The following is a 24318-nucleotide window of genomic DNA, read 5'->3' as shown; positions in this document are numbered from 1 at the left end:
TTCAGTGCCCTTTCGTGTTGTGATTTCATCCACAGGGTTGCATTCGAAGAGGGGTCCGGGCATCAGGTTCTTATCAAGAGCGGACTGGAAAATCGGGGTCTTTCAGAATGTGGACCCCCCCGAGGCTACGTCACGAATTTCTTTGTAAGACTAGCCTCATCCTGAGGTGCGACGGGAAGGTCCGGAACCCCTTCCAGACAAAGCAGGGGAATTGACCCTCCTGTCGAGATCAGGAGCGGAGAATGGGATCAGATGAAGTGGTGCCGGGAACGTCGGTTTTCCTATCGAGTGAGACCGGTATGTCGGGGAAATTTTGGGTAGCATCAAGGGTGCCAAGTAACGTTTTGACTTTCAAAATGGAACGTGGGACTTCTCTTGAGACTCTGTAGCGGGAAAGGGCTTCTTCTTGCAATGACGTGGGAACGACGTGGTTTTTCTCGAGTTGTGGCGGGATTCTTGAGTTACGACGGGGAATTCAGGAAGCCTTTTGTGTTGGCCCAGGGAAGTCCAATCTTCCATTCGAGTTGCGAAGGAGAGCTGGGGATTGCTCTCGAGTAACTGCATGGCAAATAGACCTCATCTAGGCTTGTGTCTAGAAGCTAATGTTCCTCTCCAGGGGCGTCAGGGATCTCAGGTTTGCATTCCAGACTCAGCTGGGGAGACAGGCCTCCTCTCGAGTGGAAGCAAAGAACTCCACTCTCCTCTCCAGCCGCCAGGGGTATCTCTTGGAGCCCACCGAGTGGCCTAAAGGGAGTCAAGCCTCCTGTGGAGTTTGGAGAGAGGACTCGGGATTGCTCTCTAAGCCATGCAGGAAACGAAGGCCCTCATCTCGTGATGATGGTGGAGTCTCATGGTTTTAGTCGATCTGCGGCGCCAGTGTGGGGTTTCTCACGAGGTACGACGGGGAGCTCAGGGAGCCTCTCGTGTGGCGCCAGAGAAGTTAGGTCCCCATGCGAATGATGAGGGGGAGCACGTCATTGCTCTCAATTCATGGTAGGGGAATCGGGCCTCAAGTCCCGTTGAAGAAGGACTCTCAAGGTCTTTCTCCGGTTTCTGCAGGAAACCCTGGGTTCCCTCGACTTGTGCCGGTGACCTCAGGGAGCTTCTCAGGGTGCCTCTGAGAAGTCAGGGATACTGTGGAGTTGAGAGGGGCCTCCCGGGACTCCACTGGGTTTGGTGCAATTGAAGAGGGCCTCATCTCGAGTTGAGGCAGGAATCTCAGGGTTCCTCTCCATTTCTCACTCCGATCGCAGGGTCCCTGCAGAGTTGGGACAGTAGAGTCAGGCCTCGTCTTGGGTTGAGGCATGGAACTCCGCTTGCCTCTCGTGTTGTTCACGGGGTGACAGGCCACATGTCGAGCTGTATTTTGAACTTGCGGGGTTTTCCGGATGATGCATGGGGGTGTCAGTGCCCCTTCGTGTTGTGGCTTCATCCACAGGGTTGCATTCGAAGAGGTGTCCGGGCTCCAGGTTCTTATCAAGAGCGGACCAGAAAATCGGGGTCCTTCTGTATGTGGCAGCACCCATGAGGCTACGTCTCGAATTTCTTTGTGAGACTGGCCTCATCTTGAGGTGCGATGGGAAGGTCAGGATCCCCTTCCACACAAAGCAGGGGAATTGACCCGGCTGTCGATATCAGGAGGGAGAAGGGGCTCAGATGCAGTCGTGATGGGAACCTCGGTGTTCCTCTTGCGTGAGACCGGTATGTCAGGGAACTTTTTGGGTCGCATCAAGGATATCAAGTACCGTTTCAACCTTCAAAACAGAACGTGGGCCTTGTCTTTAGACGCTGTAGCGGGAAATGGCTTCATCTTTCGATAACGGGGGAACCTCCTTGTTTTTCTCAAGTTGGGGCAGGATTCTCGAGTTATGACAGGGAACTCAGAGTGCCTCTCGTGTGGGCCCAGGGAAGTCCAATCTTCCATTCAAGTTGCGAAGGAGAGCTGGGGATTGCTCTTGAGTCACTGCAGGGCAAATAGACCTCATCTAGGCTTGTGTCCAGAAACTAATGTTCCTCTCCAAGGGCGACAGGGATCCCGGGGTTGCATTGCAGACTCACCCAGGGAGTCAGGCCTAGTCTCGGATGGAAGCAAAGAACTCGGCTCTCCTCTCCAGTCGTGACGGGTGTCTCTTGGAACCCATTGGGTGGCCTATAGGGAGTCAAGCCTCCTGTGGAGTTTTGAGAGAGTACTTGGGATTGCTCCTTAGGTCCTGTGGGAAAAGAAGGACCTCATCTCATGATGATGTGGGAGTCTCAAGGTTTTTCTGGAACTGCGGCACCGTGCAGGTTTTCTCACGAGGTACGATGGGGAGCTCAGGGAGCCTCTCGTGTGGTGCCAGGAAAGTCAGGTCTCCATTCGAGTGGCGAGGGTGGGCTCGGCATTGCTCTCGAGTCGTCGTTGGGGAATTGGGCCTCAAGACGCTTCGAAGAAGGACTCTCGAGGTCTTTCTCAGGTTGCGACATGAAACCCTGGGTTCCCTCCACGTGTGCCGATGACCTCAGGGAGCTTCTCAGTGTGCCTCTGAGAAGTCAGGGATATGGGGGATTTGGGAGGGGCCTCTCGGGACTCCACTGGGTTTGGTGCAATGGAAGAGGGCCTCATGTCCATTTGAGGCAAGAACCTCAGGGTTCCTCTCCATTTCTGACTCCGATCGCAGGGTCCCTGCAAAGTTTGGACAGGCGAGTCAGGCCGAGTCTTGTGTTGAGGAATAGAACTCCGCTTGCCTCTCGAGTTCTTCCCAGGGTCACAGGCCACTTGTCCAGCTGTATTTGGAACCTGCAGGTTTTTCCAGATAATGCACTTGGGTGTCAGTGCCCCTTCGTGTTGTGACTTCATCCACAGGGTTGCATTCGAAGAGGTGTCCGGGCATCAGGCCCTTATCAAGAGTGGACCGGAAAATCAGGGTCTTTTGGAATGTGGAACCACCCACGAGGCTGCGTCTCGAATTTCTTCGTGAGACTGGCCTCATCCTGCGGTGCAACGGGAAGGTCGAGAATCCTTTCCAGACAAAGCAGGGTAATGGACCCTCCTGTCGAGATCAGAAGGGGAGAAGGGGCTCAGATGAAGTGGTGCCGGGAACGTCGGTGTTCCTCTCGAGGGACACCGGTATGTCGGGGAACTTTTTGGGTCGCATCTAGGGTGCCAATTACCGTTTCAACCCTCAAGACGGAACGTGGGACTTCTCTTGAGACGCTGTATCGGGAAAGGGCTTCATCTTATGATGTCGGGGGAACCACGTGGTTTTTCTCGAGTTGCGGCGGGATCCTCAACTTACAACGGGGAATTCAAGATGCATCTTGTGTTGGCCCACGGAAGTCCGATCTTTCATTCGAGTTGGGAGGGAGAGCTGGGGATTGCTCTCGAGTCACAGCAGGGCAAATAGACCTCATCTAGGCTTGTGTCCAGAAACTAATGTTCCTCTCCTGGTGCAACAGGGATCTCGGGGCTGCATTCCAGACTCACCCGGGGAGTCAGGTCTCGTCTCGAGTGGAAGCAAAGAACTCTGCTCTCCTCTCGAGTCCTGACAGGTATCTCTTGGAGCCCACTGAGTGGCCTAAAGGGAGTCAAGCCTCCTGTGGATTTTTGAGAGAGGACTCGAGATTGCTCTCCAGGCCATGAAGGAAAAGAAGGCCCTCATCTCGCGATGACGAGGGAGTCTTCTGGTTTTTCTCGAGCTATGGCACCAGTGTGTGCCGAGGACCAGCCCAGGCTGATCCAGGGAGTTTGAATCGGGGACAGTGTCGGCAACGATCAGGATACAATAGCTTCAATTAGGTATTTACTAGAGATTTAAAGAGTAATAGAATGAGGATAGCTCAGGGCGGAAATTCAGTGGAGAAAAGCGTCTGAAATAAGGATAGCTCAGTAGGAAAATTCAGTGAAGAAAAGAGGCTGAATAAAATTCCAAAGCAAGGAATTTACATCACCTACAGAGGCCGCAGCCGTCCTCCCGTTCTCCCGAAGGAGAGGAGACTCTCAGGCCTCCCCAGTCAGATCTTAGAAGCCCAGGCAAAATTAGTAGGCTTGATGAGCTTCCCCGTCTCAGAGGAAAAATTCAGCTAGAAGGTGAAAGAAAGAACGACATGGGGAGACCAAGTTTCAGTGAACAAGGCCCGCACTTTATTTTCCAACGTAGTTTTTATACCTTAAGTTATGCATAGAGGATAATGGGGGAAGTGGTGGAGTCATGCAAGGACAGCAGTTCCTGGTTCTAATTGAAGCCAGGCTTTCAAACTTATCATATGCAAAAGTTCAGGTGATTTACATCATCTTCTGGCCAGGAGGCCTGTAAACATTTTAAGAAAGTTATCATTCTCTAAAAGTGATTATTCCAAAGTCAGGCACCAGCCTCCAAAAAGCATTGGACAAAGCTGCATTCCTATAGGGCAAAAGTGAGGTGGGCTCAATCAAAGGAAAGAATTAACTCAAGGGTCCAAGGCTACAAACATTGAGGCTACTACTTACATTTTATACACCCATTATATCAGTCAATACACTGCCAAGGACACAATAGGTAAGGGGTATGGAGACTTAGCAACAAACATTGGCTCAATAATGAAAAACCTTTACCAATACAACTTCTAATCAATCTTTTAACTCTCAAAGAATCTGTGTTTAGTCAGTTTAGAACATCTCCTCCTCTCACAGTTGGGAGGCTCTGAACAATTACATGTGGCCAGAAAAACCTATTCAGGCAGGCTAGAGGATTTCCAAAGGAGTTTGTAGGTTTAAACACTGTCACACCCAGGAATTATTAACTGGAGCTGTAACCTAACTCTTTTCAGAGAGAGAGAGGTGGTAGGGGACAGCCCCATAAAGTCAGAGGTGTAGGTGAAAGCACAAAGCAGAAAGTAGGAAGACTCTGGTTTTGGGGGTAGATGTTCGAGAATTTCCAGGGGGACTCCTGAGGCTCGATCTCGCATTTGCGTATGCCGAGCCTCCTTCCTAATGACCTTTGCCATGGGTGGAGCTCACTCCCCGCATCTCCCCCTTTTTTATTTCTTAAAACAGCCAGATGCAACTCAGTCGCGAGCTCTGAATGTTCTGCCAAAGAATCCTGACAATACAAGGAATAATGATTATAAGAAGCAAAATTAAAGCACCAGCAGCGACGTATCCAAGGATATTAGACAGAATGTTTTTTCCTGAAATGAAGTTAGAGAAAGTGTGAAAAAAGTCATTAGCTGCTCCAGTGGTGGTAAAATCCAGTCGAGAGTGTTCCAGGGTCTGTATTTGATTATGAAGTTTCCCTAAGTCCAGGCCAATGTCAGAGCTATTCCAAACACCTGAGATATGATTTTTGATTTTTTTCCCATTCATAATCTGTCTCGTTTACCTTTAAAGATGTCACACATATCCATCGGTAATAGCGTGGCAAGACAGAGCCATTTTCACTTTTAAAGCCTGGAACTCAGTCCCAATATGCATTATTGCTTCTCCCAAGGCATCTACTCTCATCTCCAATTTTCTATCTATAACTTCCTATGTTGCTAGAGTTAAAGAGACATTTTTAAACATAGTATCAACATATTGGGCAGTATGCACCTGTTGAGTCAATGATATTGCTGCTGCAGTAACAGAAGTAACTGCTGCTATCAAAGCTGATATTCCTAAAATAAGTAAGCCCACAAATTGCCATTGTCGCATTAAATCTTGTAGTTTTTGTAACACGGCGAGGCCGTAATTGTCATACCAGTGGCTAGTCACTGTCACAGGTATCATGAGATAGGGTGGACGTTGTAACACCACAAAAGAGCAGACATTATATTGAGGGGTCAAACAAGATGAAAGCATACATTGTTCACAAGTTACTATATTAGGTCCACCTGAATAATTCATGTGTACATTAAGTCTCTTGGAGTCATTAATAAAAAGAAAAACATAAGGGGAGGGTAAACAAGCTAAAACAGAATAAGTAGAATTGCTATCTGGGCGGTATAAGGAAACAGGAACAGTAGCAGCAAGGGCTCTCCAAATTTCAGGTTGCCAATAGGTCTGTTTCTTAGTTGTATAAGACAGCATAGGAGGAACAAATTGATTACAATGCCTTCTAGTAATGTATTGGCCAAGAAGAGGAATCTATCCCAATTCTCAAATCTGCCCTCAAATGTATCATTGGCAATGGATCCTCACCTGGATTCAGGTTGATCCAGTCTTGAATCATATAATCTCCACCTCCTGGTATCCTATAATCAATACTTGAATCATAAGTACAAGATGTCCAAGTCAGATACCCTGTACGACTGTCTATGGTGTTCTATACTTTGTCTGAAGGAGCAACCTTATAACAATTCGGATATTTTGGTGGGGTCTTGGAATGCAAATTACATAGGGTCAAGAATCCCAGGCATACGAGCCAATAATACCCAAGCTGATCGATGACAATAAGACCAGAATCTGTTATAATTATTTTTTAGAGGCCCCAACACATCCTTCTTTGGTGGGGGTAATAAAGCTTTCTATATCATTGTGGAAGTTAAAGCAAACAGGGAAATCACCTGTTAATCCCCTGAAGGTATAATTGAAGTTAATAGGATATTTATCTCTAGTGTAAGAAGTATAGGCTCCTCCCAAGAGCTGATGTTGGTCTGTGTTGACCCATATAGGCTCATTATCCCAAGTAACAACTTGGAAAGTTGGAGGATCTGGGAGATACGCCCAATATTTGGTTGGAATAGGAGAGGCGCTTACCTGACAGGAAAGCAAAGCAAGCATGGCAATAAACATTTTCTCAGGAGAAGCTGGAGATTCCTGTAAGGAAGCTATTCCCCGTGCCTGGGGGCAGAGTGTTTTTATTTGTCCCTAAGTGGATATGGAGGCATTCTGGGTCGCCTGAGTCAGGCGGCCTGACACCCTTTTGTGAGGCAAATGGTCGGGGGGAGCAATATCCTGTATATGAAGTTGAGACATGTACTTGGTGGGTGGATCCGTTCCTTGCTCATCCGGGATCTCCGATGTCAGTTGTCCCGACACCAGCGGCATTTCCCATGCTGGCGGGGGCAGTGAAGGCAGAGGAGGTCCCTTCCTTTTTCCGGGTCACGGCTGCTGGGGAATCCGGTATCCGAGGGGCTGAGACATGGCAAATCAATCTGTCTGGAACCCAAATTGGAGAATCTGCGTCCTGTGGAAAAATGCAAGCATATCCTCGACCGCTGGTTAACAATGGGTCAGGACCTTTCCATTGTCCGGAAAGGAGGTCCTTCCATTTAACTAATGGTTTTGAATTCAGCTACTCCGGGCACCAATGCTCCAGGCATTGCAGTAGTTCCGGCCGAATCGGCATTTAAAATATTTATTACGAAAAGAGCATGTTGCAAGATTTGATGGGGGAGAGCTACACTTAAACTCTCCTTTTAATTTTTGAATTTGGGTTTTTAATGTTTGGTGTGCTCTTTCCACAATGGCTTATCCCTGGGGATTATAAGGAATGCCTGTATTATGTTTAATTTGAAACTTTAGACAAAATTCCTGAAAAGACTTAGATGTGTAAGCAGGAGCATTATCAGTTTGCAAGGCTTTTGGCAGACCCATATATGAGAAACAAGTAAAGAGATGTTGTATTACATCTTTAACTGCTTCCCCTGTGTGAGCAGTTGCAATAATAATGTGAGAAAAAGTATCTGCAGTTACATGAACAAAAGACAATTTTCCAAATGAAGAGACATGAGTTACATCCATCTGCCAGAGTGCATTAGGTTTAAGACCGCGAGGATTAACTCCCATAGGTAAACTATTTACAGTAGTGGGACAATGAGAACAGGAACGAACAATCACCCGAGCAGATTCTCCAGGAGTCTGAAATTGATATCTTAGCGCAGTAGCATTTTGATGGTGGAGTGAATGAGAGGCTCTGGCCTCCTCAATCACAGTAGCCACTGTATTTCTAGTTAACAAGTCAGCCAAATCATTAAAGGCATTTAAAGGGCTGGGCAATCCAGAATGAGCCCGAATGTGTCCAATAAAATATGCTCGGCTTCGTTTCCAAATTGGCTGTTGCAGTTTAGTTAACAAGTGAAATATTGCAGTTTTTGTTCTCAGGCAGGACCGTAGTCTCAATGTGTGGAAACAGCCTGACGACATACTGAGAATCAGAGTAAAGATTAAATTCCTCCTCTGCAAACATAACAAAAGCCTCTATAACAGCTGTGAGTTCAGCTCTCTGGGCCAAAGTCTCCTGCGTATGTAAAACTTTACGCTGATCTTTTGTAACTATGGAAGCTCTGCCATTAGCAGACCCGTCAGTAAAAACCATTTGAGCATCTGAGATGGGAGAGTATTTACATCTAACAGGGAAAATAACCGGGTGTTTAGACATAAAATTTAGCAAAACATGTGAAAGTAAATGATGCAGAATTTGGCCAAAATAATTTCCTATAGCAATCTGCCAATCCTCATCAAACATTAGAAGAGCATCAAGTTGTTCTTTATTATATGGAATTACAATTTCTGCTGGTTCTTTACCAAACAATTCAATGCTACGTTTTCTCCCTTTCAATATCAACGTAGCTATCAGTCCTGGATAAGAGGCCACTACTTCTTTAGCCTGGGTGGGGAGATGGACCTATTCTAGGGGGCCATTTTGCCATAAAACTCCCGTAGGTGCTGTTGGAGTAGCTAGGCAGAGGAATTGCCAATTTGTTTGTAAATTAACTCTTTTTGCACAGCTATCAGATAAAGCTGCTTCCACTTTTTCTAAGGCCTCCTGAGCCTCAGCAGTTAATTGTCTCTTAGAAGTTGGATCAGGATCCCCACGTAAAATGTTAAAAAGAGGTTTTAATTCAACTGTGGTTAATTTTAAATAAGGTGTGATCCAATTAATGTCGCCTAAAAGTTTTTGATAATCATTTAAAGTAACAAGGTGATCTTTTCTCAATTTTAATGGGGCATGAGTCACAGTTTCTGAATTGATAACCCATCCTAAGTAATTATGGGCGGATTGACTTGAATTTTCTCTGGGGCGATTTTTAAGCCTCTGTCTGTTAATGCCTGGGTCAAATCCTGGAGGACAGTTTGTAAATGAGCTCTATCAGGGTAAGCTATTAAAATATCATCCATATAGTGAATCATATAGACCTGTTCATATTTAGCTCTAACATCTTCTAAAGCAGCATTAACAAATTTTTGACATAGAGTAGGGCTATTTTTCATTCCCTGGGACAACACTTTCCATTGAAACCTTAAATGAGGCTGTTTAAAATTTTCTTCTGGTAAACTAAAGGCAAGTCACTTTTTATCCTCAGCATTTAAGGGGATGGTGAAAAAACAGTCTTGCAAATCAATTACAATAATATTATATCCTTCTGGGATGGCTACTGGGGAAGGAATCCCAGGTTGTAAGGCCCCCATATCTTCCATAGTGGCATTAATAGCTCTTAAATTTTGTAAATGTTGCCACTTGCCAGATTTTTTCTTAATAACAAAAATAGGAGTATTCCAGGGGCTATTGGAGGGCTCAATATGTCCCAATTCTAGTTGTTCAGAAATTAACGCTTTGGCTGCCAGTAGTTTTTCTTTAATCAGAAGCCATTGTTCTACCCACACCGGGTCCTGAGATTTCCACGTAATGGGGTCAGCAGCAAAAACAATGGCCTCCATCAAAAATTTGGATACCCTTATCCAGTACGGAACTTTCGAGGAGCTGGGCAAATTGGCTCAATTATTCCTGTCTGCTGTTTACCTAACCCTTTTGAAGGGTCATAGCCCATTTGTAACATTTGAGAAGTTACTTTATCATCAGAGCTAAAAAGTAACATGCCCATTTGATACAGCACATCCCTCCCCCACAGCGAGAAGAGCAGCTAAGGAATCACATACGGTTGGAATGTTCCACGGGTATCCTCAAATTGCCAGTCTAAAATTTTTGCACTTTGAGCTACTGCAGGAGCTCCCCTGATGCCCACTAAGTTATTTGCAGTAGTATGAGTGGGCCAGGAATTGGGCCAGTCTTTCCCAGAAATACAGGAAACGTCAGCTCCTGTGTCTAATAGCCCTTCAATAGACTTGCCACTGACAAGAATAGATTTCATGGGATGCTTTTTAGTAATTTCTGTTACCCCAAAAGCCATGTCACTAGACCCAAATCCTTTGTCCCGTCTTTCATTTTGGGTGGCTGTTTGCCCAATTGCAGTATGATAAGGCAAAAGTAAAAGTTGGGCTATTCTCTGTCCCTGATGAATTTGGAAAGTTTTAGTCTGGGGTGAAATCATTATTTGAATTTCTCCTGTATAATCTGAGTCAATTACTCCAGGAATAATTGTAAGACCTTGCATAGCTAGGGAACCTTTGCCTAGTATAATTCCTACCAAGCCAGTTGGTAATGGCCCTTTAATTCCTGTAAGAATTTTTATAGTGGGGCTATCTGGAGTTAATATTGTTGAGGTGGTGGAACTGAGGTCCAGTCCTGCACTGCCTGGGGTTGCTCTGATGAGCTCTGCGATGGAACGAAGGGAATGAATGGGTTCAGTGAGGCTGCCCCAATCGTTGTCAGGGCCTGGGGCTGGCCCCTCAACCCATTTCCCGAGTGCTGGTTGGGGCCTAAAAAAACTCCATTTCTATGGAATCTTGACCTACAGTCCCTTGCCCAATGATATCCTTTCTGACAGCGAGGCAAAGAGACCTAGTATTCATGGGTCGGGGACAGGGTTTTGCAGAGCAGACACAGCAGTTGGGCGGATTAGGCAGATAAGAACCGGTGTTCTTTGAGGGCACCCACGAAAAGTGTGTCCCACCTGGCCACAGGAAAAACAAGTTCTAGGGAATGCATTCCTGCCTTGGTTATTGGGATCACCTTGTGATGGCTTATTCTTGTTGGTAAAAAAAGTTTGGGCTGCCTGCTGATAAGAATTTCCTTTTATTGCTGCTGCAATAGCAAACACCCTGTAGCACTGATGGTCCTACATCCTTCACACTGTTTCATATAATCAATTAAAGATCCAGTTCTTCTAATAGGGTGCAATATAGCCTGGCAGGTAAATTAGCATTTTCAAAAGCCAAGTGTTTTGTTAATAATTTAGCTGCCTCAGAATCAGAAAATATTCTCTGGACAGCTTCTGAGAGTCGTGAGACAAAGTCTTCAAATGGCTCTTTTGACTTTTGTTTAATATCAGATAGAGCAGTACCTGATGCCTTACCATCAGGCAATGAACGCCATGCAGTAAAGGCACAATCAGCCACCTGTTGTATAGCAGTTCCATCTAATTTCATCTGTTCATCATACGAGGGGTAGTTGGTCTGACCAAGTAATATAGGTTCAGTGATATGTTTAAAGTCTGTATTTTGGTTAGAAAAAGCAAGCATATATGAGCAATATCATCATATTCAGATTTCCAAAGTATAAAATGTCCTCCCGGACAGGCAGGCCCTAGCAATTGATTTCCATTCTCGAGGTGTTAAGCATTGGCCTGCTAAATTTTCTACTAGCTGCATCGTTTATGGGGCTTTAGGCCCATATGAAATACATGCATTTTTAAGTTCTTTACCAGTTGAAAAGAAACAGGCTCCCAGTGGATAGCCTTTTTGTTCTCTTTCATCATTGTCAAAAACCAAAGGAAACAAGCCTGAAGTTGGGGATCAAATTTCTCGCCAGGGGCAGAAGAGCCCCGTCTCCATGGGATCGATTTTGGAGCTCTCCCATTTCGATAGGGAAGTGGCAGCAATAATGCGGGTTTAATAGGACCTCTACGGCGTGGTATGGGAGGTGGTGGGAGGAGGTATGGGAGGTGGTATGGGTTCAATGGCATATTCTCTGCTCTGTACTCTGGAGCTCTTTGAACTGTTTGGTATCCAGAGGTTACATATGGATTAACGGGAAGGTCTCTTGGGAATCCCTAGGGCATATGGCCTAATGGGAGACATTTCTCTTAAGCTCCTTGGAGCAGATGGCCTGATAGGGGAAGTTTCTCTTAGGCTTTTTTGGGGTATCTTTGTTTAAGAGATGCCAATCTTCATCAGAGTGATATTTAGCTGTTGTCTCGCCTAAATTCTCTTTTTCTTTGGGAAAGGCTGATCTTGTTTCTCATCCCTATCTTTAAGTTGTTCCTGAGTAGTCATGGCTGCTAACATTTTTCTTAGTTGCCGATAGTCAGGCAGGTCTTCGTTTTCTCATTTTCCACAGGTTTAACTACAGTTTTGACCTCGTTTCCCTCTTTAAAGGTAACTGTTTTAGATTCAGGGACAGGTTTAGCTACAGCATTTTCTTCACTATCCCTTTTAGATGTACTTTTTCTGAATCAGGGCAGGGTCTAAGACATCTCTAATGATATTCCATAAGGAAAAGGCATCATTAGGCACCTTTTCTGAGCCATGTTCGGCATGGTAAGTTTTAGCTGTTTTCCTACTTTCTCCCAGACATCTAAGTTAACAGAGCCTTAGTCTGGAAACCAGGGACAGTGCTCTTGTACGAAGGAAAAAATGATTTTTTAACTTTGATTCCTCTTTTATTTAATAACTGTGAAATTACTCCTATAAAGAGCTGTCTTTCATTTGATTCAGTGTTACCCATGTCAGAAAATTAACTATAATAGAAAATAAAGCTTTTAGCTTTTAAAAGATCAGGCTTTTCTTTGGCCTTTTAACTTCAGAAACGGTTTTTTCTCTCTAACTCTAACTCTTTAACACTTTCAACACTTCCCACTCCTACTCGGCCTGTCTATCTTACAGGAAGGTCCAAGGCACCCTGAGTGGGGCCCTAGCCATCCCTAAAATTCAACACTGGGGGAATAGGGTTGGGGACCTACCTTCGAATTGCCTGTCTTGGGCGCCACCTGCCGGGGACCAGCCCCGGCTGATCCAGGGAGTTCGAAGCTGGGACGGCGTGGGCGACGATCGGGATGCAATAGCTTCAATTAGGTATTTACTAGAGATTTAAAGAGTAATAAAATGAGGATAGCTCAGTGAGGAAATTCAGTGGAGAAAAGCGTCTGAAATAAGGATAGCTCAGTAGGAAAATTCAGTGAAGAAAAGAGGCTGAATAAAATTCCAAAGCAGGGAATTTACATCACCTATGGAGGCCGCAGCCATCCTCCCGTTCTCCCGAAGGAGAGGAGACACTAAGGCCTCCCCGGTCAGATCTTAGAAGCCCATGCAAAATTACTAGGCTTGACAAGCCTCCCTGCCTCAGAGGAAAAATTCAGCTAGAAGGTGAAAGAAAGAACGACATGGGGAGACCAAGTTTCGGTGAACAAGGCCTGCACTTTATTTTCCAAAGTAGTTTTTATACCTTAAGTTATGCATAGAGGATAATGGGGGAAGTGGTGGAGTCATGCAAGGACAGCAGTTCCTGGTTCTAATCGAAGCCAGGCTTTCAAACTTATCATATGCAAAAGTTCAGGTGATTTACATCATCTTCTGGCCAGGAGGCCTGTAAACATTTTAAGAAAGTTATCTTTCTCTAAAAGTGATTATTCCAAAGTCAGGCACCAGCCTCCAAAAAAGCATTGGACAAAGCTGCATTCCTATAGGGCAAAAGTGAGGTGGGCTCAATCAAGAAAAGAATTAACTCAAGGGTCCAAGGCTACAAACATTGAGGCTACTACTTACATTTCTATACACCCATTATATCAGTCAATACACTGCCAAGGACACAGTAGGTAAGGGGTATGGAGACTTAGCAACAAACATTGGCTCAATAAGTGAAAAACCCTTCACCAATACAACTTCTAATCAATCTTTTAACTACGCAAAAGAATCTGTGTTTAGTCAGTTTAGAACATCTCCTCCCTCTCACAGTTGGGAGGCTCTGAACAATTACATGTGGCCAGAAAAACCTATTCAGGCAGGCTAGAGGATTTCCAAAGGAGTTTGTAGGTTGAAACACTGTCACACCCAGGAATTATTAACTGGAGCTGTAACCTAACTCTTTTTTCAGAGAGAGGTAGTAGGGGACAGCCCCCCATAAAGTCAGAGGTGTAGGTGAAAGCACAAAGCAGAAAGTAGGAAGACTCTGGTTTTGGGGGTAGATGTTCGAGAATTTCCAGGGGGACTCCTGAGGCTCGATCTCGCATTTGCGTATGCCGAGCCTCCTTCCTAATGACCTTTGCCATGGGTGGAGCTCACTCCCCGCATCTCCCCCTTTTTTATTTCTTAAAACAGCCAGATGCAACTCAGTCGCGAGCTCTGAATGTTCTGCCAAAGAATCCTGACAATACAAGGAATAATGATTATAAACAAAAATAAGCACCAGCAGCGACGTATCAAGGATATTAGACAGAATGTTTTTTCCTGAAATGAAGTTAGAGAAAGTGAAAAAAGTCATTAGCTGCTCAGTGGTGGTAAAATCCAGTCGAGAGTGTTCAGGGTCTGTATTTGATTATGAAGTTTCCTAAGTCCAGGCCAATGTCAGAGCTATTTCAAACACCTGAGATATGATTTTGATTTTTTTCCCATTCATAATCTGTCTCGTTTACCTTTAAAGATGTCCACACATATCCATCGGTAATAGCGTGGCAAGACAGAGCCATTTTCACTTTTAAAGCCTGGAACTCAGTCCCAATATGCATTATTGCTTCTCCCAAGGCATCTACTCTCATCTCCAATTTTCTATCTATAACTTCCTATGTTGCTAGAGTTAAAGAGACATTTTTAAACATAGTATCAACATATTGGGCAGTATGCACCTGTTGAGTCAATGATATTGCTGCTGCAGTAACAGAAGTAACTGCTGCTATCAAAGCTGATATTCCTAAAATAAGTAAGCCCACAAATTGCCATTGTCGCATTAAATCTTGTAGTTTTTGTAACACGGCGAGGCCGTAATTGTCATACCAGTGGCTAGTCACTGTCACAGGTATCATGAGATAGGGTGGACGTTGTAACACCACAAAAGAGCAGACATTATATTGAGGGGTCAAACAAGATGAAAGCATACATTGTTCACAAGTTACTATATTAGGTCCACTGAATAATTCATGTACATTAAGTCTCTTGGAGTCATTAATAAAAAAAAACATAAGGGGAGGTAAACAAGCTAAAACAGAATAAGTAGAATTGCTATTTGGGCGTATAAGAAACAGGAACAGTAGCAGCAAGGGCTCTCAAATTTCAGGTTGCCAATAGGTCTGTTTCTTAGTTGTATAAGACAATATAGGAGGAACAAATTGATTACAATGCCTTCTAGTGGCATGTATTGGCCAAAGAAGAGGAATCCTATCCCAATTCTCAAATCTGCCCTCAAATGTATCATTGGCCAATGGATCCTCACCTGGATTCAGGTTGATCCAGTCCTGAGTAGTATAATCTCCACCTCCTGGTATCCTATAATCAATACTTGAATCATAAGTACAAGATGTCCAAGTCAGATACCCTGTACGACTGTCTATGGTGTTCTATACTTTGTCTGAAGGAGCAACCTTATAACAATTCGGATATTTTGGTGGAGATTTGGAATGCAGGGTTACATAGGGGTCAAGAATCCCAGGCATACGAGCCAATAATACCCAAGCTGATCGATGACATAAAGACCAGGAATCTGTTATAATTATTTTTTTAGAGGCCCCAACACATCCTTCTTTGGTGGGGGTAATAAAGCTTCTAGGGTCATTGTGGAAGTTAAAGCAAACAGGGAAATCACCTGTTAATCCCCTGAAGGTATAATTGAAGTTAATAGGATATTTATCTCTAGTGTAAGAAGTATAGGCTCCTCCCAAGAGCTGATGTTGGTCTGTGTTGACCCATATAGGCTCATTATCCCAAGTAACAACTTGGAAAGTTGGAGGATCTGGGAGATACGCCCAATATTTGGTTGGAATAGGAGAGGCGCTTACCTGACAGGAAAGCAAAGCAAGCATGGCAATAAACATTTTCTCAGGGGAAGCTGGAGATTCCTGTAAGGAAGCTATTCCCGTGCCTGGGGCAGAGTGTTTTTATTTGTCCCTAAGTGGATATGGAGGCATTCTGGGTCGCCTGAGTCAGGCGCCTGACACCCCCCAGCCAGGCAAATGGTCGGGGGAGCAATATCCTGTATGTGAAGTTGAGACATGTACTTGGTGGGTGGATCCGTTCCTTGCTCATCCGGGATCTCCGATGTCAGTTGTCCCGATGTCAGCGGGTGTTTCCCATGCTGGCGGGGCAGTGAAGGCAGAGGAGGCCCTTTTTCCGGTCACGGCTGCTGGGGAATCCGGTATCCGAGGGCTGAGACATGGCAAATCAATCTGTCTGGAACCCAAATTGGAGAATCTGCGTCCTGTGGAAAAATGCAAGCATATCCTCGACCGCTGGTTAACAATGGGTCAGGACCTTTCCATTGTCCGAAAGGAGGTCCTTCCATTTAACTAATGGTTTGAATTCAGCTACTCCGGGCACCAATGCTCCAGGCATTGCAGTAGTTCAGCTGAATCAGTATTTAAAATATTTATTACAAAAAGAGCATGTTGCAAGATTTGATGGGGAGAGCTACATAAACTCTCCTTTTAATTTTTGAATTTGGGTTTTTAATGTTTGGTGTGCTCTTTCCACAATGGCTTATCCTAGGGATTATAAGGAATGCCTGTATTATGTTTAATTTGAAACTTTAGACAAAATTCTGAAAAAGACTTAGATGTGTAAGCAGGAGCATTATCAGTTTGCAAGGCTTTTGGCAGACCCATATATGAGAAACAAGTAAAGAGATGTTGTATTACATCTTTAACTGCTTCCCCTGTGTGAGCAGTTGCAATAATAATGTGAGAAAAAGTATCTGCAGTTACATGAACAAAAGACAATTTTCCAAATGAAGAGACATGAGTTACATCCATCTGCCAGAGTGCATTAGGTTTTAAGACATGAGGATTAACTCCCATAGGTAAACTATTTACAGTAGTGGGACAATGAGAACAGGAACAGAACAATCACCTGAGCAGATTCTCCAGGAGTCTGAAATTGATATCTTAGCGCAGTAGCATTTTGATGGTGGAGTGAATGAGAGGCTCTGGCCTCCTCAATCACAGTAGCCACTGTATTTCTAGTTAACAAGTCAGCCAAAATCATTAAAGGCATTTTAAAGGGCTGGGCAATCCAGAATGAGCCCGAATGTGTCCAATAAAATATGCTCGCCCGTTTCAAATTGCTGTTTGCAGTTTAGTTAACAAGTGAAATATTGCAGTTTTGTTCTCAGGCAGGACCGTAGTCTCAATGTGTGGAAACAGCCTGACCACATACTGAGAATCAGAGTAAAAATTAAATTCCTCCTCTGCAAACATAACAAAAGCCTCTATAACAGCTGTGAGTTCAGCTCTCTGGGCCAAAGTCTCCTGCGTATGTAAAACTTTACGCTGATCTTTTGTAACTATGGAAGCTCTGCCATTAGCAGACCCGTCAGTAAAAACCATTTGAGCATCTGAGATGGGAGAGTATTTACATCTAACAGGGAAAATAACCGGGTGTTTAGACATAAAATTTAGCAAAACATGTGAAAGTAAATGATGCAGAATTTGGCCAAAATAATTTCCTATAGCAATCTGCCAATCCTCATCAAACATTAGAAGAGCATCAAGTTGTTCTTTATTATATGGAATTACAATTTCTGCTGGTTCTTTACCAAACAATTCAATGCTACGTTTTCTCCCTTTCAATATCAACGTAGCTATCAGTCCTGGATAAGAGGCCACTACTTCTTTAGCCTGGGTGGGGAGATGGACCTATTCTAGGGGGCCATTTTGCCATAAAACTCCCGTAGGTGCTGTTGGAGTAGCTAGGCAGAGGAATTGCCAATTTGTTTGTAAATTAACTCTTTTTGCACAGCTATCAGATAAAGCTGCTTCCACTTTTTCTAAGGCCTCCTGAGCCTCAGCAGTTAATTGTCTCTTAGAAGTTGGATCAGGATCCCCACGTAAAATGTTAAAAGAGGTTTTAATTCAACTGTGGTTAATTTTAAATAAGGTGTGATCAATTAATGTCGCCTAAAGTTTTTGATAATCATTTAAAAAGTAACAAGGTGATCTTTTCTCAATTTTAATGGGGCATGAGTCACAGTTTCTGAATTGATAACCCATCCTAAGTAATTATGGGCGGATTGACTTGAATTTTCTCTGGGGCGATTTTTAAGCCTCTGTCTGTTAATGCCTGGGTCAAATCCTGGAGGACAGTTTGTAAATGAGCTCTATCAGGGTAAGCTATTAAAATATCATCCATATAGTGAATCATATAGACCTGTTCATATTTAGCTCTAACATCTTCTAAAGCAGCATTAACAAATTTTTGACATAGAGTAGGGCTATTTTTCATTCCCTGGGACAACACTTTCCATTGAAACCTTAAATGAGGCTGTTTAAAATTTTCTTCTGGTAAACTAAAGGCAAGTCACTTTTTATCCTCAGCATTTAAGGGGATGGTGAAAAAACAGTCTTGCAAATCAATTACAATAATATTATATCCTTCTGGGATGGCTACTGGGGAAGGAATCCCAGGTTGTAAGGCCCCCATATCTTCCATAGTGGCATTAATAGCTCTTAAATTTTGTAAATGTTGCCACTTGCCAGATTTTTTCTTAATAACAAAAATAGGAGTATTCCAGGGGCTATTGGAGGGCTCAATATGTCCCAATTCTAGTTGTTCAGAAATTAACGCTTTGGCTGCCAGTAGTTTTTCTTTAATCAGAAGCCATTGTTCTACCCACACCGGGTCCTGAGATTTCCACGTAATGGGGTCAGCAGCAAAAACAATGGCCTCCATCAAAAATTTGGATACCCTTATCCAGTACGGAACTTTCGAGGAGCTGGGCAAATTGGCTCAATTATTCCTGTCTGCTGTTTACCTAACCCTTTTGAAGGGTCATAGCCCATTTGTAACATTTGAGAAGTTACTTTATCATCAGAGCTAAAAAGTAACATGCCCATTTGATACAGCACATCCCTCCCCCACAGCGAGAAGAGCAGCTAAGGAATCACATACGGTTGGAATGTTCCACGGGTATCCTCAAATTGCCAGTCTAAAATTTTTGCACTTTGAGCTACTGCAGGAGCTCCCCTGATGCCCACTAAGTTATTTGCAGTAGTATGAGTGGGCCAGGAATTGGGCCAGTCTTTCCCAGAAATACAGGAAACGTCAGCTCCTGTGTCTAATAGCCCTTCAATAGACTTGCCACTGACAAGAATAGATTTCATGGGATGCTTTTTAGTAATTTCTGTTACCCCAAAAGCCATGTCACTAGACCCAAATCCTTTGTCCCGTCTTTCATTTTGGGTGGCTGTTTGCCCAATTGCAGTATGATAAGGCAAAAGTAAAAGTTGGGCTATTCTCTGTCCCTGATGAATTTGGAAGAGTTTTAGTCTGTGTGAAATCATTATTTGAATTTCTCCTGTATAATCTGAGTCAATTACTCCAGGAATAATTGTAAGACCTTGCATAGCTAGGGAACCTTTGCCTAGTATAATTCCTACCAAGCCAGTTGGTAATGGCCCTTTAATTCCTGTAAGAATTTTTATAGTGGGGCTATCTGGAGTTAATATTGTTGAGGTGGTGGAACTGAGGTCCAGTCCTGCACTGCCTGGGGTTGCTCTGATGAGCTCTGCGATGGAACGAAGGGAATGAATGGGTTCAGTGAGGCTGCCCCAATCGTTGTCAGGGCCTGGGGCTGGCCCCTCAACCCATTTCCCGAGTGCTGGTTGGGGCCTAAAAAAACTCCATTTCTATGGAATCGTGACTTACAGTCCCTTGCCCAATGATATCCTTTCTGACAGCGAGGGCAAAGAGACCTAGTATTCATGGGTCGGGGGACAGGGTTTTGCAGAGCAGACACAGCCGGTCGGGCCGGATTAGGCAGATAAGAACCGGGTGTTCTTTGAGGGCAGTCACGAAAAGTGTGTCCCACCTGGCCACAGGAAAAACAAGTTCTAGGGAATGCATTCCTGCCTTGGTTATTGGGATCACCTTGTGATGGCTTATTCTTGTTGGTAAAAAAAAGTTTGGGCTGCCTGCTGATAAGAATTCCCTTTTATTGCTGCAGCAATAGCAACACCCTGTAGCACTGACGGTCCTACACCTTCACACTGTTTCATATAATCAATTAAAGATCCAGTTCTTCTAATAGGGTGCAATATAGCCTGGCAGGAGGAATTAGCATTTTCAAAAGCCAAGTGTTTTGTTAATAATTTAGCTCCCTCGGAATCAGAAAATATTCTCTGGACAGCTTCTGAGAGTCGTGAGACAAAGTCTTCAAATGGCTCTTTTGACTTTTGTTTAATATCAGATAGAGCAGTACCTGATGCCTTACCATCGGGCAATGAACGCCATGCAGTAAAGGCACAATCAGCCACCTGTTGTATAGCAGTTCCATCTAATTTCATCTGTTCATCATACGAGGGGTAGTCGGTCTGACCAAGTAATATAGGTTCAGTGATATGTTTAAGGTCTGTATTTTGGTTAGAAAAAGCATATATATGAGCAATATCATCATATTCAGATTTCCAAAGTATAAAATGTCCTCCGGACAGGCAGGCCCTAGCAATTGATTTCCATTCTCGAGGTGTTAAGCATTGGCCTGCTAAATTTTCTACTAGCTGCATCGTTTATGGGGCTTTAGGCCCATATGAAATACGTGCATTTTTAAGTTCTTTTACCAGTTGAAAAGAAACAGGCTCCCAGTGGATAGCCTTTTGTTCTCTTTCATCATTGTCAAAAATTAAAGGGAAAGAAGCCTGAAGTTGGGGATCAAATTTCTCGCCAGGGGCGGAAAAGGCCCTTCTCCATGGGATCGATAGTGGAGCTCTCCCATTTCGATAGGGAAGTGGCAGCAATAATGCGGGTTTAATAGGACCTCTACGGCTTGGTATGGGAGGTGGTGGCAAAGGCATGGGTTCCATATTCTCTGCTCTGTACTCTGGAGCTCTTTGAACTGTTTGGTATCCAGAGGTTACATATGGATTAACGGGGAAGGTCTCTTGGGAATCCCTAGGGGCATATGGCCTAATGGGAGACATTTCCCTTAGGCTCCTTGGAGCAGATGGCCTGATAGGGGAAGTTTCTCTTAGGCTTTTTGGGGTATCTTTGTTTAAGAGATGCCAATCTTCATCCGAGTGATATTTAGCTGTTGTCTCGTCTAAATTCTCTTTTCCTTTTGGGGAAGGCTGATCTTGTTTCTCATCCCTATCTTTAAGTTGTTCCTGAGTAGTCATGGCTGCTAACATTTTTCTTAGTTGCCGATAGTCAGGCAGGTCTTCGTTTTCTCATTTTCCACAGGTTTAACTACAGTTTTGACCTCGTTTCCCTCTTTAAAGGTAACTGTTTTAGATTCAGGGACAGGTTTAGCTACAGCATTTTCTTCACTATCCCTTTTAAGATGTACTTTTTCTGAATCCGGGGCAGGGTCTAAGACATCTCTAATGATATTCCATAAGGAAAAGGCATCATTAGGCACCTTTTCTGAGCCATGTTCGGCATGGTAAGTTTTAGCTGTTTTCCTACTTTCTCCCAGACATCTAAGTTAACAGAGCCTTAGTCTGGAAACCAGGGACAGTGCTCTTGTACGAAGGAAAAAATGATTTTTTAACTTTGATTCCTCTTTTATTTAATAACTGTGAAATTACTCCTATAAAGAGCTGTCTTTCATTTGATTCAGTGTTACCCATGTCAGAAAATTAACTATAATAGAAAATAAAGCTTTTAGCTTTTAAAAGATCAGGCTTTCTTTGGCCTTTTAACTCAGAAACGGTTTTTCTCTCTAACTCTAACTCTTTAACACTTTCAACACTTCCCACTCCTACTCGCCCTGTCTATCTTACAGGAAGGTCCAAGGCACCCTGAGTGGGGCCCCTAGCCATCCCAAAATTCAACACTGGGGAATAGGGTTGGGACCTACCTTCCGAGGAACCTGTCTTGGGCGCCACCTGCCGGGACCAGCCCCAGCTGATCCAGGAGTTGAAGCTGGGGCTGATAACCCAGACGATCGGGATGCAATAGCTTCAATTAGGGTATTTACTAGAGATTTAAAGAGTAATAAAATGAGGATAGCTCAGTGAGGAAATTCAGTGGAGAAAAGCGTCTGAAATAAGGATAGCTCAGTAGGAAAATTCAGTGAAGAAAAAGAGGCTGAATAAAATTCCAAAGCAGGGAATTTACATCACCTATGGAGGCACCCAGCCATCCTCCCGTTCTCCCGAAGGAGAGGAGACACTAAGGCCTCCCGGTCAGATCTTAGAAGCCCATGCAAAATTACTAGGCTTGACAAGCCTCCTGCCTCAGAGGAAAAATTCAGCTAGAAGGTGAAAGAAAGAACGACATGGGGAGACCAAGTTTTGGTGAACAAGGCCTGCACTTTATTTTCCAAAGTAGTTTTTATACCTTAAGTTATGCATAGAGGGATAATGGGGGAGTGGTGGAGTCATGCAAGGACAGCAGCTCCTGGTTCTAATCAAAGCCAGGCTTTCAAACATCATATGCAAAAGTTCAGGTGATTTACATCATCTTCTGGCCAGGAGGCCTGTAAACATTTTAAGAAAGTTATCTTTCTCTAAAGGTGATTATTCAAAGTCAGGCACCAGCCTCCAAAAAGCATTGGACAAAGCTGCATTCCTATAGGGCAAAAGTGAGGTGGGCTCAATCAAGAAAAGAATTAACTCAAGGGTCCAAGGCTACAAACATTGAGGCTACTACTTACATTTCTATACACCCATTATATCAGTCAATACACTGCCAAGGACACAGTAGGTAAGGGGTATGGAGACTTAGCAACAAACATTGGCTCAATAAGTGAAAAACCCTTCACCAATACAACTTCTAATCAATCTTTTAACTACTCAAAAGAATCTGTGTTTAGGCAGTTTAGAACATCTCCTCCCTCTCACAGTTGGGAGGCTCTGAACAATCACATGTGGCCGGAAAAACCTATTCAGGCAGGCTAGAGGATTTCCAAAGGAGTTTGTAGGTTGAAACACTGTCACACCCAGGAATTATTAACTGGAGCTGTAACCTAACTCTTTTTTCAGAGAGAGGTAATGGGGGACATGCCCCCGTAAAGTCAGAGGTGTAGGTGAAAGCACAAAGCAGAAAATAGGCAGACTCTGGTTTTGGGGGTAGATGTTCGAGAATTTCCAGGGGGACTCCTGAGGCTCGATCTCGCCTTTGCGTATGCCGAGCCTCCTTCCTAATGACCTTTGCAACGGGCAGAGCTCGCTCCCCGAAAGTGTGGGCTTTCTCACGAGGTACAACGGGGAGCTCAGGGAGCCTCTCGTGTAGTGCCAGGGAAGTCAGGTATCCATGCGAGTGGCGAGGCGGAGCGCGTCATTGCTCTCGAGTCATTGTAGGGGCATCAGGCCACAAGATGTGTTGAAGAAGGACTCTCGAGGTCTTTCTCGGGTTGTGGCAGGAAACCCTGGGTTCCCTAGACTTGTGCCGGTTACCTCATGGAGTTTCTCCGGGTGCCTCTTAAAAGTCAGGGACACTGTGGATTTGGGAGGGGCCTCTCGGGACGCCACTGGGTTTGGTGCAATGGAAGAGGGCCTCATCTCGAGTTGAGGCAGGAACCTCAGGGTTCCTCTTGATTTCTGTCTCCAATCACAGTGTCCCTGCAGAGTTGGGACAGTAGAGTCAGGCCTCGTCTTGGGTTTAGGCATGGAACTCTGCTTGCCTCTGGAGTTGTTCACGAGGTGACAGGCCAATTGCAATCTGTACTTCTAAGATGTGGGTTTTTCTGGATAATGCACGGGGGTGACAGTGCCCCTTCGTGTTGTGACTTCATCCACAGGGTTGCATTCGAAGAGGTGTTCCGGCATCGGGTTCTTATGAAGAGCAGACCGGGAAATAAGGTCTTTTGGAATGTGGCACCACCCATGAGACTACGTCTCTAATTTCTTCGTGAGACCGGCCTCATCCTGAGGTGCAACAGGAAGGTCGGGAACCCCTTCCAGACAAATCAGGGGAATCGACCATCCTGTCGAGATCAGGAGGGGAGAAGGGGCTCAGATGAAGTGATTCTGGGAACCTCGGTGTTCCTTTCGAGTGAGACCAGTATGTCGGGGGACTTTTTGTGTCGCATCAAGTGTGCCAAGTACCGTTTCGACCTTCAGGATGGAACGTGGGACTTCCCTTGAGATGCTGTAGTGGGAAAGGGCTTCATTTTGCGATGACAGGGGAACCACGTGGTTTTTCTCGAGTTGTGGCGGGATTCTCGAGTTATGACGGGGAATTCAGGATGCCTCTTGTGTTGGCCCAGGGAAGTCCAATGTTCCATTCAAGTTGCGAAGGAAAGCTGGGGATTGCTCTCGAGTGACTGCAGGGCAAATAGACCTCATCTAGGCTTGTGTCCAGAAGCCAATGTTCCTCTCCAGGGGCGACAGGAATCTCGGGGTTGCATTCCAGACACACCCGGGGAGACAGGCATTCATCTCGAGTGGAAGCAAAGAACCCCGCTC

At 44.6% G+C, this 24318-nt stretch overlaps 2 pseudogenes; both read right to left on the bottom strand.

The window, feature by feature from the left end:
* Positions 1–4042: 4042 nt before the first annotated feature.
* On the bottom strand, positions 4043–7241 carry LOC138986890 (endogenous retrovirus group K member 9 Env polyprotein-like; annotated as a pseudogene).
* A 4825-nt stretch (positions 7242–12066) lies between these two features.
* Positions 12067–23412, bottom strand: LOC138986889 (endogenous retrovirus group K member 19 Env polyprotein-like; annotated as a pseudogene).
* Positions 23413–24318: the final 906 nt, after the last annotated feature.

Source organism: Bos mutus, unplaced genomic scaffold (genome assembly GCF_027580195.1).
Source record: "Bos mutus isolate GX-2022 unplaced genomic scaffold, NWIPB_WYAK_1.1 CTG232, whole genome shotgun sequence".
NCBI classification, from domain to species: domain Eukaryota; kingdom Metazoa; phylum Chordata; class Mammalia; order Artiodactyla; family Bovidae; genus Bos; species Bos mutus.
This window is presented reverse-complemented; position numbering and strand designations above follow the sequence as displayed.